Consider the following 16,321-nt stretch of genomic DNA (forward strand, 5'->3'; position numbering starts at 1 on the left):
ACTGAAGTTTACCACAGAGTATTATACAACCAGTGCTCAATACAAAAATCCACAGTTCAACTAACAATGAATGAGTCCTTCGGGATCTCAGCAAACAAAAACTAGCAAACACTCAGTTTGAGACTCAATACAACCAAACGCAATGGCAACAAAAATATACCCAACTAAAGCGTCTTGCATCTAAAAGACAGGACTAGTGATTCTCTAACAACTCCCTAGTTTTACCTCCCGTTGTCTGGCCAGTGCAGTGCTGTCGGCTCATGGGAATGGCCAGCCTGGGAGCCTTGCAATTAAGTTTCAGGATGGAGTTGCTGAATTCTGCGAATTATGAATTATGGACTACGCAGCCATTGGCCACTATCTGATACCAATTTTTTTTTATCTGTGTAGACAAATCAGTTGATCTCTGCTAAAAACCCACTGTAAACCAGACAGAGTTAATGACAAGCTGATGAATATAGTGGAGCTAAAGAACCCAATATTTCCCTCAGCAGTCGGTGAAGACCAAAAATGAAGGCAAGCAAATATTGAGCTTTAATTCATTAGATGGACAGAACTCCAAATGAACCCTAATGTTGCTGTGTGTGTGTGTGTAAACAGACAACTGTCTGCTATATTAAAAGATTTTAAAGCTAAATGAACCCTGAAGTGAGATTATTTTGTCAACTGGTGTTTCCAGAGTCCAAAGTGTTTAATATTTTTTCCTCCTAAATATACACAGATGGAAATTTCAACGTCTTCATACTTTTAAATGACCTGGTAAATTCCATCTGCCGAGGAAGATGGGGTGATGTGATCAGAAGCTCTACAGATGCTACTAAATAAGGACCCTGGTCAGAGTTTGTTTTGTATTTATAGCCTCCACTGTTTCACTGTGGATGCAGCTTTAAGAAATACAAGTTAATGTTGTCCTTCCCTTCTGACTAGACTGAGATTCATCTGTGCAATGGTAAAGGTTGCCCTGACCTAGCCCTGTAATCGCACATTTTTGAATGTTAGGAGGGGGGAAAGCAGCCTGTGCCATATGGCTAACGATCACAATAATAAATCAATTTCAGGCACCCCGTCATAATTTATCTGAGGAATTATGAATATTTCCATTCGGTTGTTTCCAGATAGTTGTCGTCGCATTCCAGGACCTCATTTGAAAAGTGGCAACCAGGCAAGCAGGCAGAGTTTTAACCAACTGCTGGGATTTTACATGGGACTAATCATGAAGCACTGATTGATTGAGACGCTGTTGTCAGTGGACGCTCCCCCCCTCCATATGTAAATGAGTAACCTTTAGGAGGGCTCCGAGTGGCAGCAGTGGCAGATGGGCAGTAACTGTAATGGGGTGGAGGTTGGCTTGAATAAATATCCCATGGCCTGGAACTTACCTAGTCTCTACAGCGTCCAACTAGGCTGCATAACACCACAAAAGAAAGACTCCAGGAATCAAAGTCATGCGACAGACCTGAACAGAGAAGCTAATTACTTGATTGGTGAAGAATTAATCCAAACTATTTTTGATAATTCCAGCTTCAAAGTATGATGAATTACTGATTTTCTTAATGTTCTATTGTAGAAAACTGAATATCTTTGGCAACTGACGATTCAAATTTGTCAATTTAGCATCTAGATGATTGTGACAGGCGTTTTTTTTTTATAAAATTTTGAACATATTATTGACAAGATTAAAAAATGCCAAAATAATTCAATAACATTAGTTGCAGCACTAAAAAAAACAGGTTCTTGTACTATGTATTGGATTAAGCCTGTATTATACAATGTACTGCATGTTACTGGAAAATAAAACAATATTTTAACGTTTCCTCCACAAAACTGGAAAAATTCATGGCTGCACTGACAACCTTGAGCTACACCCCAAAGCCAACCATTACAGCTAATTTCCTCTTTTACGTGCCTGTGATTATGCATTTAAGTTTATTATGTTCAGCCAAACTATAAAAGATTTTGAAACTGAAGTGAATGGCATTCAAAAATAATCCACAGACACTTAACAGGGAAAGGCTCCAGCAGTGAGGCCCTTTAGTCTCTATAGCCAAACTACAGGGAGTACACACGCACAGTCAAAGGCAACAGTGGTGTCTAATTGAAATCCTTCAGAGAGAGTAAAGGGGAAGAGAAGGAGAGAAATTGAATGGGTGAGAAGAACAAACACAAACAAACAGGGATGGTGATGTTGGACTAAAATAAGCAAAAACTGTAGAAACAGTTAAGTCACCCTGTTTCTGATCTGGGAAAGTGGCGGCACACAGAGCAAATTAAAACAGGGAAGCAGAGACTCGGGTCCTACTGTGAAGCAGAGGTGGAAACGTCCATTTTCCCCCACAGCCTTAAATTAACATGACAGCCAGTAGCTTCTTGCTAGAGCAAAAGTGAGTGATTAGTATTATCGTTTAAATTGTAATTTGGCAGTTAATTAAAGTGACCTTGGTTTCTATTGCTGCATCTGTAAACGGGCAACCAGAGTGCCGTTCTGTCTCTCAGCCGTCTGTGAGGCCGCTGTCACTGGGGCCCGTTACAGGATTAAGTCACCCCGGTGACAAAACCAAATTAAGCAGCTGTCACCGCCTACCTGCAGCTCGGAGCTTAAGATGATCAACTTATGACCGGTCGGGGAGCAGAGCCTCCATCCTGTCTCCCTCCTCCCATTATCATTTTGTAATTTATGATTAGTTTTAATGTTTGTTTTTTTTTTCCAGAGCGTCATTAAAAGCGAGATGTTAAGAGCAAACTGCATGAAATCATTGGTACCACGCGTTAACGTTTGATGAAAAGTCTGTGACAACATCTTTAAAACCCAGTGGAGTGTGTTTAACAATTAGTTGTGTAGTTCTGAGTGTGGAAAATTGTTCGCTGCATTCTCTGAGTCAGATTAAAGCGTGCAAAATGAATAATTTAACAGAAATGCTAATGTTTGCGTTTCCCTGTGTATAACGTTCTCTAAACATTCTGATCCTCAGGGAGGAATTGGATGTGACTGAGGTAAGCTGAGGTAACATTCATAAACACCAGAAGGGGACTCTGCTCAGTCAACACCACAATGCTCTGATACATATTTCATTTGGCAATGTGGCATATCGACTAAAAATACACATAAACTAGATATGAATTATACACATACGCCCGCCTTCAGACACTGTGTTTTAATTACTATAATCCAGCATAATAAATTACTTGACTTTAAATGACCTAAAGCATGTGAATGTTTCATGCTCTGAGAACACTTAAGTGGGTTTGTGATAAAAAACAATAAAATGCACTACACTAAATACACTATCATTTTTTTATATCACTAATTAGTGGTTGTCAGTTGTTCTGCAGTATCAGACAAATGGTTGTTGTCACTTCCAGCCTCCTTCATCCACATCATCATCATCATCATGCAACAGCGAACGACATAGAAGTGTTTTCTGATCCAAAGCCACATCATCATTTGTCTGTGCCTTCCAAAACCCCACTACAAATCACTGTGGACAAATAAATGTTACAAAATGGCTTAGATAGGTAAAGATTGTGAATTGGGTTTGCTGTCATGGCTACAATAATAAACATGTGGGGTTAAGGTTCAAGCATTCAAGGATTGACTCACATTTGCAAAATGGGAAACCGACATTTGTTGCCCATGTTAAAGTCTGATGTTGTGTTGACTAGGGATGTAACGATACGCTCAACTCACGACTCGATTTGAGTCACGATTTTTTGTTCACGATGCGATTTTTTCACGATTTTTTAAAATCAAAATGAGCTACAGACAAATTATGAATAATTATGAATACAAAATAAAATGATCTTTTTATTCATAGGAAAAAAAATCTCCCTTTACAGAAACTCTCAAACAGTTTGTGTTCTTATAAAAAGTGCAACTTACATCGTAAACAACAAAATACATGACAAATATCTGCTTTCTTTAGAAACAATCTCACAGTAAACTGGTGTTAACTCGTGTAATGTGCAGGTTTTTTTTCCCATGCAAAAAAGACAGATTATGAGAGCAACTGAATTAATTTGATCATTTTATTAACTAAAGCTTTAAATTAAACTTACAATGAAGTTGGGAACTTAAGTACATACAAAAATTATCCTAACATTTCATTACTCATTAACCCCTACATACTATTCAGGGTCTAATATGACCAATATTTTGTACATAATAAAAAAAGTCTGGCGGGCTAAGCGCTCGCTTCTGAAAGACTCCCGGTGGGGTTTGAAGTCGCGTGCAGGACGGACCAAATATGCCACGCTCTCGGAACGCGCTGGGAAGCCTGTTTGACCAGTGAGAGCATGCGCTGTGCGGGTTCCCATTCGCCAAGAATCGCAATTCATTTTTTCTGTCAACCGATGCGAGTCGTCACACATTTGTACCGATTTTTAATTGTGTCACGATGCATCGTTACATCCCTAGTACACAGGGACAATGTTGCGGCTTTAGATTAGAGCTACATCAATTAGTCGAATAATTAATTAATCCATCAACACAAAATTAACTGGGGATAACTGACTAATTGTTTTAGTAATTTTTCAAGAAAAAATGCCAAATATTCACTTGTTCGAGCTTCTCAAGGGTTAAGGTTTTTAATCTGAAGGTGTCAGCTTCTGACATTTTAAAGACAAAATCAATTAGCTCTTTATAGACAAAACAATTAATCTACTAATTAAAAGAATGATCAGCAGATCAATCAATATTGAAAATATTCATTAGTTGCAGTTACATTAGATTTAGAGTGCATGGCTGCAGATTTATTATACTCTGACTGTCTGGCTTCTGTTGATACAGATTGTCTTAATCGATGCACTGATTGCCAGTTTACGTGTAAAGGATCAATAAACAACAACAATCACTGCTGACCAAGTGTGACTGTTGTGAACTGGGTTCCATTACATAGTAGTCTACTGCTGTGACTGATTTTTTCCAGGTAATAGTCAGACCCCATGTATCTCTGTAGAAACAGGAGCAAATTGCCCCAAAACGTAAAAATCTTTTAATAATATATTTCATTTAAGTTTATAATTGTTGTATAATCGCAATATTACACTTGAAGGTGTGCTTTAACTTAGTATTGGCACTTGAGTGATGCATCACTGTCAAGCCAATAATGACGTTAAAGCACACCCTCTCGTGTAATATTGCTTAATTGTGAACTACAGACCTTTTCATATCACAAATACATTTAAAAAAGAAAAATTTGCTAAAATGCTATGTCATTCATTGAATTGTGACTACTAACAGTAACCATGGTAACAAGAAAAACATGTTGTTCAAAAACAGAGGTCACATGACATCCTTTGAAGTACTATGATGTCACTATGATGTCACTTCAGAATGTTTATAAGTACAACCCAGAGTACAAATACAGAGACACAACGATCCACAGAGCCACTACGAAGTAACAAAGACTAGACTAAGGAAAAGAAGGACATTATCCACTAAGTACAGGATTATCAATCACTTCCGATTCCTGTGATAAAAGGATTTTTACTCTCTGTAGGCAGAACAAGTCTATGGCCGCCCAGTTAAAACCTTCAGCGACTGGAAAATATCAACAGTCTATCAAGACTTCATCCTCTCAGGCGGATATGGAAAAACATCACACCGCAAAGGGCCAGGCAGAGGCCGGGAGAGTGCCCAGGTATCAAAGGCAACCTCAGGGTTTTAGACAACCTGCTGAGTTCAGAAGAGGGCCTGACCGGAGGAGAACTCCCTGGGTACCACCAGAGCGCCGCACCCCTGTGAGAGAAATCTCCAACCAAGTTCCCAGCAGTGTGCGAGTAGTGACACAAATCCACCACAAGCCTAAGGAAGATGACGAGATGACATATTTAGATGTACTGAATATGTTAAGGAGGAAAAATGGTGGTATTGTGGTAGAGGCCTCCACCAGGCCACAACTCAAGTCCCTCAGATTGAGTTTCAGCAGCCCAGGTGTGAGAGAGACCGAGCAGCCCCACCACCCTCAAGACAGAGGGTGAGAAGAAAATGCAGGCTGAACCTGCAACGAGGTAGAGGCTTCACCCCAGCAGGCCATGATTTATGTCTCTGAGCTAGAACATCAGCAGTTCCAGAGACAAACAGACCGCATCACTCAACTAGAATGGAAATGAGGCTTTAGCAGCTGAGATGGAGCAGTTAAAGAAAATGCTCCAGATGAACAAGACTCTTCATGATCAGACCGAGCAGAAGAGGATGGACGAGGTGAAGGACTTGGAGCTTCAGTTTTTAGAGAAGAAAGCCTCTGAAATTGAAGCTGTCTGTAAAGTCGAGAAACTGAAGATAACTCCCAGAGACAGAAGGACAGACGGGTAGAACAAGACGTGCTTCTGGCTCAACAGGAAGTGGACATCACCAAACTGAAGACTGCACTGATTCAGACCAGGACAGACAACAAAGAGTCATCAGCTGCGTAGGCAGGAGGAGAGGTCACTCCTCAATGAAAACCTTAAAGACATCCAGCACGCCTGCAGGAGGAAAAAGCTATGCAGGAAAGAAAACAGCAGATGAAAAGGGTCGAGAAATCGCCCTCTCTGGAAAAAGATTCTCCCAGTTCTTTAAGTAAACTGGAGGCCACCATATCCCCCCAAGCCAATCCCCCACTGAACAACTCATCCTCCATGCCTACCCCCCACCCAATCATCACCTCGTCCTAAAATATGCCCAACCCTGGTTGTCAATCTGGTACTCTCCAAATTAAAAACAGAGATAATGGGCATCGCTAACATCGTACCCAAATATGCCCAACCCTGGTTTTCATCTGTTTACTCCAAATTAAAAACAGAGATATGGGCATCGCTTAACAATCGTACCCAAATATGCCCAACCCTGGTTCTTATCTGTTTACTACCAATTTAAAAACAGAAATAAAAAAAACAATAATAAAAAACTGTGAATTATTGCAATTTTTTGAAACTTTTCTGATCTTTAATTTATTTCAGTCAATCAAGACCACAGCCGTGTGTATATTGCTGATATTTTGTGTTTAAATATTTTATTAAGCCACAGAACATAATACAATGTCAGTAGTTATTTTCATCTTTATAATAATAATAATAATAATAAATAATAAATAATAATAATAATAATAATAATAAATAATAATAAAAGAAAATATATTCCTTTACTTTCATAGATATAAACAGATAAAGAGACAGAATATAGTATATATATATATATATAAGGATTGAACAGTATTGAACACATGCGATAAAGAAATAGACACAAGAGAAAAATAAATAATGCAGGTAAATTAATAGATAATTAAATAATAAGAAGGAAGGAAGAAGTAGGTTAAATCTGAAAACTAAGGATATGAGCATAACTAAGGTATAGATAGATGTATCTGAAGAATAGCATTTGTCACACACCAGTTACATGTTAGGATATATGTTGTGTATTTTCACTTTGGCATGATGAAGTATAAATTGTATGAGACTGTTCCAGCTTGTGTGGGAAAAGGAAGTACAGTTATTTGGTTAAACAAAGTTTCAAGAATTTGAACAACATAATGTGAACTCGTTTTGTGTGCAGGTGGATCAAAAGAGTGGAAACATGTCTGAGTAGGGATGTAACGATACACTCAACTCACGATTTTTTTTAAATCAAAATGAGCTACAGACAAATTATGACCAAATAAAATTATCTTTTTATTTGTAGGAAAAAAAATCTTTCTTTACAGAAACTCTCAAACAGTTTGTGTTCTTATAAAAAGTGCAACTTACATCTTAAACAACAAAATACATGACAAATATCTGCTTTCTTTAGAAACAATCTCACAGTAAACTGGTGTTAACTCGTGTGATGTGCAGGTTTTGCTCACGAGGTGGCGTAACAAGGGCTCTAAATTAGCTTTTTTGATCACCAGCCAATGTGGCTGGTAAGTTTCTCAAGTTAGCAGCCAATCAGAATTTCCACTAGCCACATTTTTTCCCATGCAAAAAAGACAGGTTATGAGAGCAACTGAATTAATTTGATCATTTTATTAACTAAAGCTTTAAATTAATCGTACAATGAAGTTGGGAACTTAAGTACATACAAAAGTTATCCTAACATTTCATTACTCATTAACCCTTACCACCTCGAGCGGGCGGAAGCCAGACACAGAAAAAGCAAAGAGAATCCGGTAGATTTTCAAAATAAAATACCCTATGCAAACTGCCGGTCGTAAAAACAGACAAAAGCGAAACTAATTAACTACGTAGCATATTTGCACATGTAGAAGCATGTTTAGAAGAACATACCCCGGGAAAATGTCCAAATCTGACCAAGTAAACAAAGTCTGGCGGGCTAAGCGCTCGCTTCTGAAACACTCCCGGTGGGGTTTGAAGTCGCGTGCAGGACAGACCAAATACGTCACGCTCACGCAAGGCGCCGGGAAGCCTGTTTGACCAGTGAGAGCATGCGCTGTGCGGGTTCCCATTCGGCAAGAATCGCGATTCATTTTTCCTGTCAACCGATGCGAGTCGTCACACATTTGTACCGATTTTTAATCGTGTCACGATGCATCGTTACATCCCTAGTGTTGACCCATCCATCCACTCTGACCTACAGGTGGATCTAGAGTTTGGTTCTATAATTAACCTCTTGATTTTCATCCTCTGGATACCCTGGGTCTCTTGTTTGCGTTTGTACAGTTTAATGAAGCTGTGATTATACTTAAGGTCACAATAGGTCATTTTATACAGTGAGGTCAACTTAAAATAAAGTCTCACTACAATGAAATGGCTACCATTGGGACTAATATCATCACACATAAATACAATTGGACTCATTGAACCCACAAGAGTCTCGTCGTTCCAGTCCTACACAATTTATGCAATTCCAATACTGCTTTGGGTCCCCAGTATGCAGAAGCATTCAAATACACTAGGTGAAAATAAACACATTCATACTGCATGCAAAGAACTGCATGGCTTTTGCCCAAGCCGCATGGGATTAGATTAAAGTGGGCACATTTATAAACGGGACACCCATTTTCATTCAGATATCTTGAGCTGAGAGGTCAAGCATGTTTGCATACATTCATAATTAGTAACAAGCTAAAATGTGACAGCAAGATCATGAGGAGATAAAATAGAGCCACAATTTTGTCTTCTTTTTTTTTTCATTCAAGCAAAAAATATTAGGTAGAGATCAGGATCAGCTCTTTTCCACCAAATTAGATTTGGTTCTTGAACCGGTTCAACAACAGTCAACAATAAATATTAATCTCATTAGCAATAAACCTGCCTCCTGTGTAAACTGCTGAATAGGCAGTAGCTACTGTTTTTTACACCTGTCATAAAGGTAAATATTTAGAAAGCTTAAGATTTTACAAGGTGGTACATAGTGTTAAAAGTCTGAGAAACACTAAGTTAGACATTTTCTCAGTAACCCCCCAAAGCCCCTTCTTAAAATCTTGGGTGCACAACTTGTGATCTTAAATTGTACACACAAATGATTTTGTTTAAGTGCATGCAGGTTATTACTAACACCAGTAATTCTTCACTGTATAGCTCCAACTATCTTCAGTCTGAGCACAGGTCTAATCAGTTGCATAACTGGGTAAGTGTTCAATGCCTTAAAAATAATACTCTCACATCCACACAATAACTAAAAACTCTGCATTGTTCTTCAAGTACTTGCTCACCAAAACTGACAAATTTACACATCAGTAAAGACTCCTAACCCTTAAATCAAATTTTAAAAGTAATCCAAGCTTTTCATCATATAGCTGATGTTCAAACAGGTGGCAGAAGCTGTGAAGGGAAGGGAGGGCTGTGTCAGGCTTCAGTAGTGGTGGTGGTGGGAGGGGGAGACATCACAACAAGCACTCATGATAAAGCAGGCCCATACAGACTGACAGCAGGTAAATTATATGTCAGCAAGGTCTGCATTTCAATCCTTGCATATTTTCAATGGGCACCAATGAAAAGCCTCCCTGCATCTCTGCCTGCAACCAGACGGATTCAGTGCTAACTGTTTTTGATTAAAATGTCAGTAAGGCTGTGGGCTCCTTTCATCTCTTGGGCCCCAAGCTGTCTGTCTACTCACCCCCCACCCACCTACCCCCACGAGTGGGGTCCTGCTTGTGACATGGACCACCATTTATCTACTCTGAGGATCGTGTCATGTAATAAGCCCCGTCTCCAGAGAGCATTTAGCCTGATAGGAAAAGCTGATTGGGACAAAAGGCCCCTGAATCTCATTCTGGCTCCCGCAGCGGCAGGTGACTGCTGAGGTAAACACATTTCTCTGGGGACGAAGAGACAGGCGCGGGAAGAGACGGAGTAAGAGACAGACCGTGCAAGCAAGTGTGTATTTGTATGTGTATTTCATCATCAGCATGACGGCCTCTGCTAAAGTTGTGCTTCACTGTAAACAAAGCAAATGCCCAGGAGAGCCATTTGTCACCATCATTACGAAAGGATACGCTACTTCAATCTGCCACACTTTCGCCCCCATTTCCTGCATACTGTAGTAGTGCTGGTTCATTGTTTCAGTGTTCGACAAATAAAAACAAACTCATAAAAAGGAGACTCTCCATGGAGTAACATCATAATAGGGTAGATAGATGGGGCTCCAGACTGCTTGCAAAAAAAAAAAAAAAAAAAAAAAAAAAAAAAAAAAGAGCCATGAACTGGTGTCATAAACAACTGGGCCTGTAGATTATAACACTTACCCAAAGCAGGCACATGAGGCTGCTGTCATGTTTGTCTTTGTTTGTTTGAGCCTGAGAAAAACAGAGAGGAGAAGGCAGGATGGTCAGAGCGAGCAGCAGCTGTATCCACAGATGCTCATGTAAAAACATCCTTATTCACATGTTCCCCTCCACTTGTTTGTTTCCTGGTAATTTAGCCCTTCAGCACAAGAAAAAAAAAAAAACGCCGCTTTGTTTTCATACTAACAAGCCAATTAGCAATCATTACACATTTCTACTCTGGGTTTGCCTACAGGTGGATATTGGTAATGATTTAACCAACTGAGCTAATCTTTAATTCATGTGTGTGTGTGTGTGTGTTTGCCTGTGTAAGTGCGAGAGCATCTGTATGTTTGTTTAAAAGAGCACAACCCACATAAAAGGTTAAAACCTGGGCTACCAGTACATTTATGTACCAACTCTGACCCATCTCTTCCTGTGTGTAATAGTGTATAATAGATGTGCACGTCCTGAGTAGGGACAAGTGCGGGGTAAGAGTGGGTGGTACAGTAATAAGGGGGAAATTGGAGCAGACAGGAGGCATTGACACCAAAAGAGTTGTAAACGGTGCTTCTGGCTCCCCAAGGACGATCTGTCACGCTGTGATCACCGGTAATGCCGCCAGGAGAGCGAGACCAGTGGCAGGGGACAGGAGGGGAGGAAGGTAGAGGAGGTCCAGAAAAAAGAAATTAAATAACATGACTGCACCTAAAAACACCTCTGGGAGTAAGATCCAAGGTGTGGACATGCTGTGGATACAGCATTAGAACGCAGTCAGACCAAAACCTCGAGCAAAGTGAACTCTTGCATGATGGCAAAAAGCAGGAGGGGACAGGAAAGCATGGGATTGCAAACATAAACAGGAAGTGTAGCTGCTAGTATGGCTTGTAGGCTAACAACAGCAGTGCACAGAGTTGTTAATTACACAGCTTCAATGCTTCCCTGTCATTAACCTCTGTCACTGTCCTTGCTCTCACTGCAGCACAAGCAGCAACATTTATTCTCTCGCTGCTATTTTATACAGTTAGAAAACAAGATTGTTAACAAGATATTTCAAACTAGCTGGACAGCGTTATGTGTAATCTGACAGGACACATGGAAATAAGAAGCTATATCCTCGGGCCAGGCAATCAATTCAAAATTAAGGAAAAGTGGCATTAGAAGGTTTTAACTGAAGAACCTTTACAAATTAAGCTTCAGGTTACCCCTGAACATTTCAATTCGAAGGTTTTAATTAATGTTCTGAGCCAGACTGTCTCACACACAATAAATGTGTCATTTTCTTTTAGATTGACATTGTCGATGTTATAAACACTAACCACTGCCATGGGTGGTTCTTTCTCAGAAGAAAACCTGTAAATGTGTCATTGGAGACAGATATGCAGACAACTACACAAACACTACACTTTCCAGACTTGTTCTGTTTACCTCAGTGCAGTAGTTTACAATATAATAATAAAAAGTTATAAAATGCTCACAATGTGATCCTCTGAATTCACATTCTCCCTTGGCTGAACCAAAATTCAGCAAGATAAGATTGAGACATCCTGCAAACTAACAGAACAACAGGAGCAAGCGTGACCTTGATGTTAAAAGGTAATAAGAACTCTGATCTATTCCCTTCTGTCTCAGCACATCATCCAATTGCTGAGTTTTAGAAATTCAAACAACCCTGTGTGAAAATGATCGCATGGGGCAACGCAAACAAATATCCTTTGCTTTTTTGTTATTTTTTATTCATCACAACACAACATCTTTGTTGCTACAACTATTAACCAAAATCAGCCCATTTCAATAAGTGTTTGCCTTTTTCTAAATCCCAGACAACTGATGTACATCCTCTATCTTCCTCCATGTTCAAGGTCTCTCTGCTCTGTGGCCTCATTTCATATGCAGGTTCATCTGGCTCGGGACAGCGTGGTCCTCACTGCAGAGTGGCCCAACAGAGTCCCCAGGGCCAGGCCCTCTGTTCAAGGTCCCCAGAGGCCATCCCCCTACCCTGCATACCTGCTTCAGTTCATATGAGCATCTATGGCTGCCATATGTGAAGCTGTAGGAAAGCAGATGCTGTTTTTCCATTTGTGAAATCAAGTTTTTGGAAAGCAGTCAGCATTTTGATGGCCAGAGTCGAGTCGCTGAGTGTAAAAGGGGAGAGGGCAGTGAAGAGGCAGCAGGCTCAGTTCTACTGTGCTGAATGGTAACACTGCAACGTCTGATCATCACTGTGAGGATATGCTGATGTAGCGAAGCGGTGGCATGGCATTATCTTATGTGTTAACACTTGTGCAAGCCATTCTAGTACATAAAGACACACACACTGAGTTTTGATGTGGACCTGTCTGTAGCTGAGCAGTTCCTTTGTCAGTCATCTGCTGATGCTGATAGACAATACGGGGGTGAGGATGCGTGTCAGAAACAGAAAAGCCTGAATGAAATGACAGACTCTCTCGCCGTCCCACTCCTCCTCCACCACCACCACCTCCATCTCTCCCTGTCCCCACACATCTCACCCACAGCAGCCTGGGACGCCATGACAAGCCTGACACCTGTCAGTCATACACTCATGGACAGGACGGAGAGGACAGCAGCATACACAGCTCCACATGCTACTGCAGCACAGCTTTGAACTCACTTTAGCACTCATCCACAAACACAGCAGGTACAGTAGTGTTGCTGGATGGTGACACTGCTGATTTGACCCATGTAAATCAAATTGGTTTTCTTCCATGCTTGTGTGACAGTTACAGCAACCGAGGAGACAATATTAAACATTAAACAAAACTCCAACCCAATTTCATAATTTCTTGTACTTTATCAACAGTCTGAGAGCAATAATCCATAAATAAACCTGACATATTATGTTTTGATGTGGGGAATAATAATATTACAATTAAAGTAGTGCTGACTTGAAGTTTAAAAAGGTTAAATTTCACACAGTTAGGTGTCAAGGCGCTGAACGACCGCAGCCACCGACTCCCTCCTGGCGACAAATTTCATTAACAAACCTGATGTATACAGCACACACAGCCACAGTTCAAATGGAGGACATAAATTTCAGCCCATGGGGTACTGCGGTCACATTACAACTAATCAACCGCTCTCCTTATACCCTTCTGGAAAAATCTTCTTCTGTTCAGATGGGTGGGGGCAGATAAAGGAAAATATGATGCTTTATTTCTAATCAGCATAAATTACCAGCATCCATCAGGTGAGGCTCAAATTAAAACCCTCATCTGACAAAGCAATGGGAACTATGTGAGCTCATTCATGAATCAGTATGATTTAATCCAATCATATCTGACCCCAAAGCCAAAATTTCCACTCAGGATCAACCCAATCGCCCTTTTTCACATTTTCTTCATTACGTCTTTAAGGGAACATTTGGTTCTAAGGGTCAACCGGGTTCAAACTTGCTATCACATTCTCTCCCTTCAGGACATTTTGATCCACCAAAATGAACTAAACATTGCTTCATGTCGTCCAACCCAAACACCTGATCTTCACTTTAGCATTTTTCACTTGTAAAAAGATGCATGCATCACATGCATGCACCAGCTGCACTGTAATGCAAAATGCTGCACAGGAACTAATTCAAAAAGTTGCATTCCTCAGGACCATTTACAGAACACACCCATGACTTTATTATTTTGTTGTCTAGACATAGACAGTATGTCTCTAATTATCATTTTTATTCATCATGGTCTTTGTAAACCAACAAATGCTCACACAGGTCTAAAATAATGCTTGCCAACAACAAGGGCTGGAGTTTCTTTATATATGGTGGGAAACCCATATTTAAGAGGTCATATTGGAGCTGCAACTATAACCATCAACTAGTCAATCTACAAAAAATGAAACAGCAACTATTGTTATTAGTTGATCTGATAAATTGTTTGAGTCACGTCTCAAGCAAAAACATTCTCCAACTTTCTAAATGTGAGCATTTGCTGCTTTTTCTGTTTTATATTATTGCAAATTAATGTCTTTGGTTTTTGGACTGTTCACAGGACAAACAAGCAATCTAAATATGCCACTTTGTGCTCTGGCAAAATGTGTTGGCCGTTTTTCACCATGCTCTAAGATTGTATAGCCAAAATGATTAACCAAGAAATCATCAGATTAATACAATAAACAATAAATACCAGTCTAATTGAGCATTTCCGTGCTGTCATACTTTATCTTTCACTACATTTTGGAGGTAAATATTGTATTTTTACTCCACCACATTCATCCAGAAGCTTCAGTTACTAGTTATCTTACAGATTTAGATTATTAATACAAAATATAAATCAACTAATGCACTATAATACATTAAAGGTTAAGCTACCCAGCATATTCATTAAAATTTCACCCACCTTTACCAGCTGCAACATTAGAACAACATACATATTAATGCAGTAATTATAATGATATTGTGCATAATGTGTAGTTGTAGTTTTGGTACTCTAAGTATATTTTGATGCGTTTGTACTTATTGCGTTATTTTTACTTGTACCAGAGTATTTTTACACTGTGATATTTTTACTTAGTAAAATATGTCAACACTTCTTCCACCACTGCTTATTAAATGTGGCTGGGCTCACTACATAAGATGAAAAACACACTTTCTCTAAAACAAATCACTCAAAGTCTGCAGTTACATTTCAGATAATCTGCGTTTAGCTCTGCCAAACACGTGACGGTGTTTTGTTTGGATGTAATTAGTTACAACGCAAATTAGAAAGGCGGAGAGGTGACTTTGTTTGTTTGGAAGCTTACCTGAAGTTTGTCACAGCCACCCTAACATAAGCAGGGCTCCTGCTCCTTCTTGTTGAAATTGGTCGGTATAAATCAGGCTTAAGAGTTTTACACCAAGGACAGACAAACGATTAGTACAGCCTGTCAAATTCCCTCCAAACAGCGATTCAAAATGTCCTCGAAACACCTCCACACATCGGCACACCTGAGTTGACAAGCCCCGCCCACTGTGAGCCACTTAAAATGATAACGAAGAAGAGCTAAAACCTCGCTTCATGGCTTGATTAACCTGCAAGTGCAAAAAAATATAACAAATTATCTTTATTATTATTATCTTTTCCAATGACTTGTTTGTACTAATACTATACTGGAATACCATTAAACACCAGGTTTGCTGTTTAGTCATTTAATTGAACACATTAATTTAAGAATATGCAACATAAAACCATAGTATTAACTGAAATCTTATGTATTATGGCCTTGGGTTTCATGAGTGGGTGATTAAATATGACCCATCGCATCATATAATTTATAAAAATTAATACAAAACTACTGCACAATAAACCTGGAACCTTTCTAGCTGGTATTTGTGCACATTGTGACTTAGATATTTAGGGCTAAGAGATATATATATATATAATTATTATATATATATCTATATATATAATATTATTATATATATATATATATATATATATATATATATATATATATATATATCTATCATTATGATTCTTATATATTATTATAATATATGTTTTTTTGACTATTTGGTCTAATGTTGAGCCCTAAAACTGAGACATGGCAGCTGTATATGAGAGTGATATCTGAGTCACAGTGTTAAGTTCTTAGTCTGTATATGAGAGTGATATCTGAGTCACAGTGTTAAGTTCTTAGTGGGTTTTTTC

The 16,321-nt window shown here is 39.2% G+C and overlaps 1 long non-coding RNA gene across 1 annotated transcript in view; it reads right to left on the minus strand.

The window, feature by feature from the left end:
* LOC113744499 (uncharacterized) overlaps positions 1 to 15,611 on the minus strand; it is a 51,750-nt gene extending 36,139 nt beyond the window's left edge. The window contains exons 1-2 of the long non-coding RNA XR_003461596.1: positions 15,435 to 15,611; positions 10,659 to 10,709 (exon numbers count right to left, since the gene is read on the minus strand). This is a non-coding gene — a long non-coding RNA (uncharacterized LOC113744499). The remainder of the gene's footprint in view (positions 1 to 10,658; positions 10,710 to 15,434) is intronic.
* Positions 15,612 to 16,321: the final 710 nt, after the last annotated feature.

The sequence above is a fragment of the Larimichthys crocea genome, chromosome XXIII (assembly GCF_000972845.2).
Source record: "Larimichthys crocea isolate SSNF chromosome XXIII, L_crocea_2.0, whole genome shotgun sequence".
NCBI classification, from domain to species: domain Eukaryota; kingdom Metazoa; phylum Chordata; class Actinopteri; family Sciaenidae; genus Larimichthys; species Larimichthys crocea.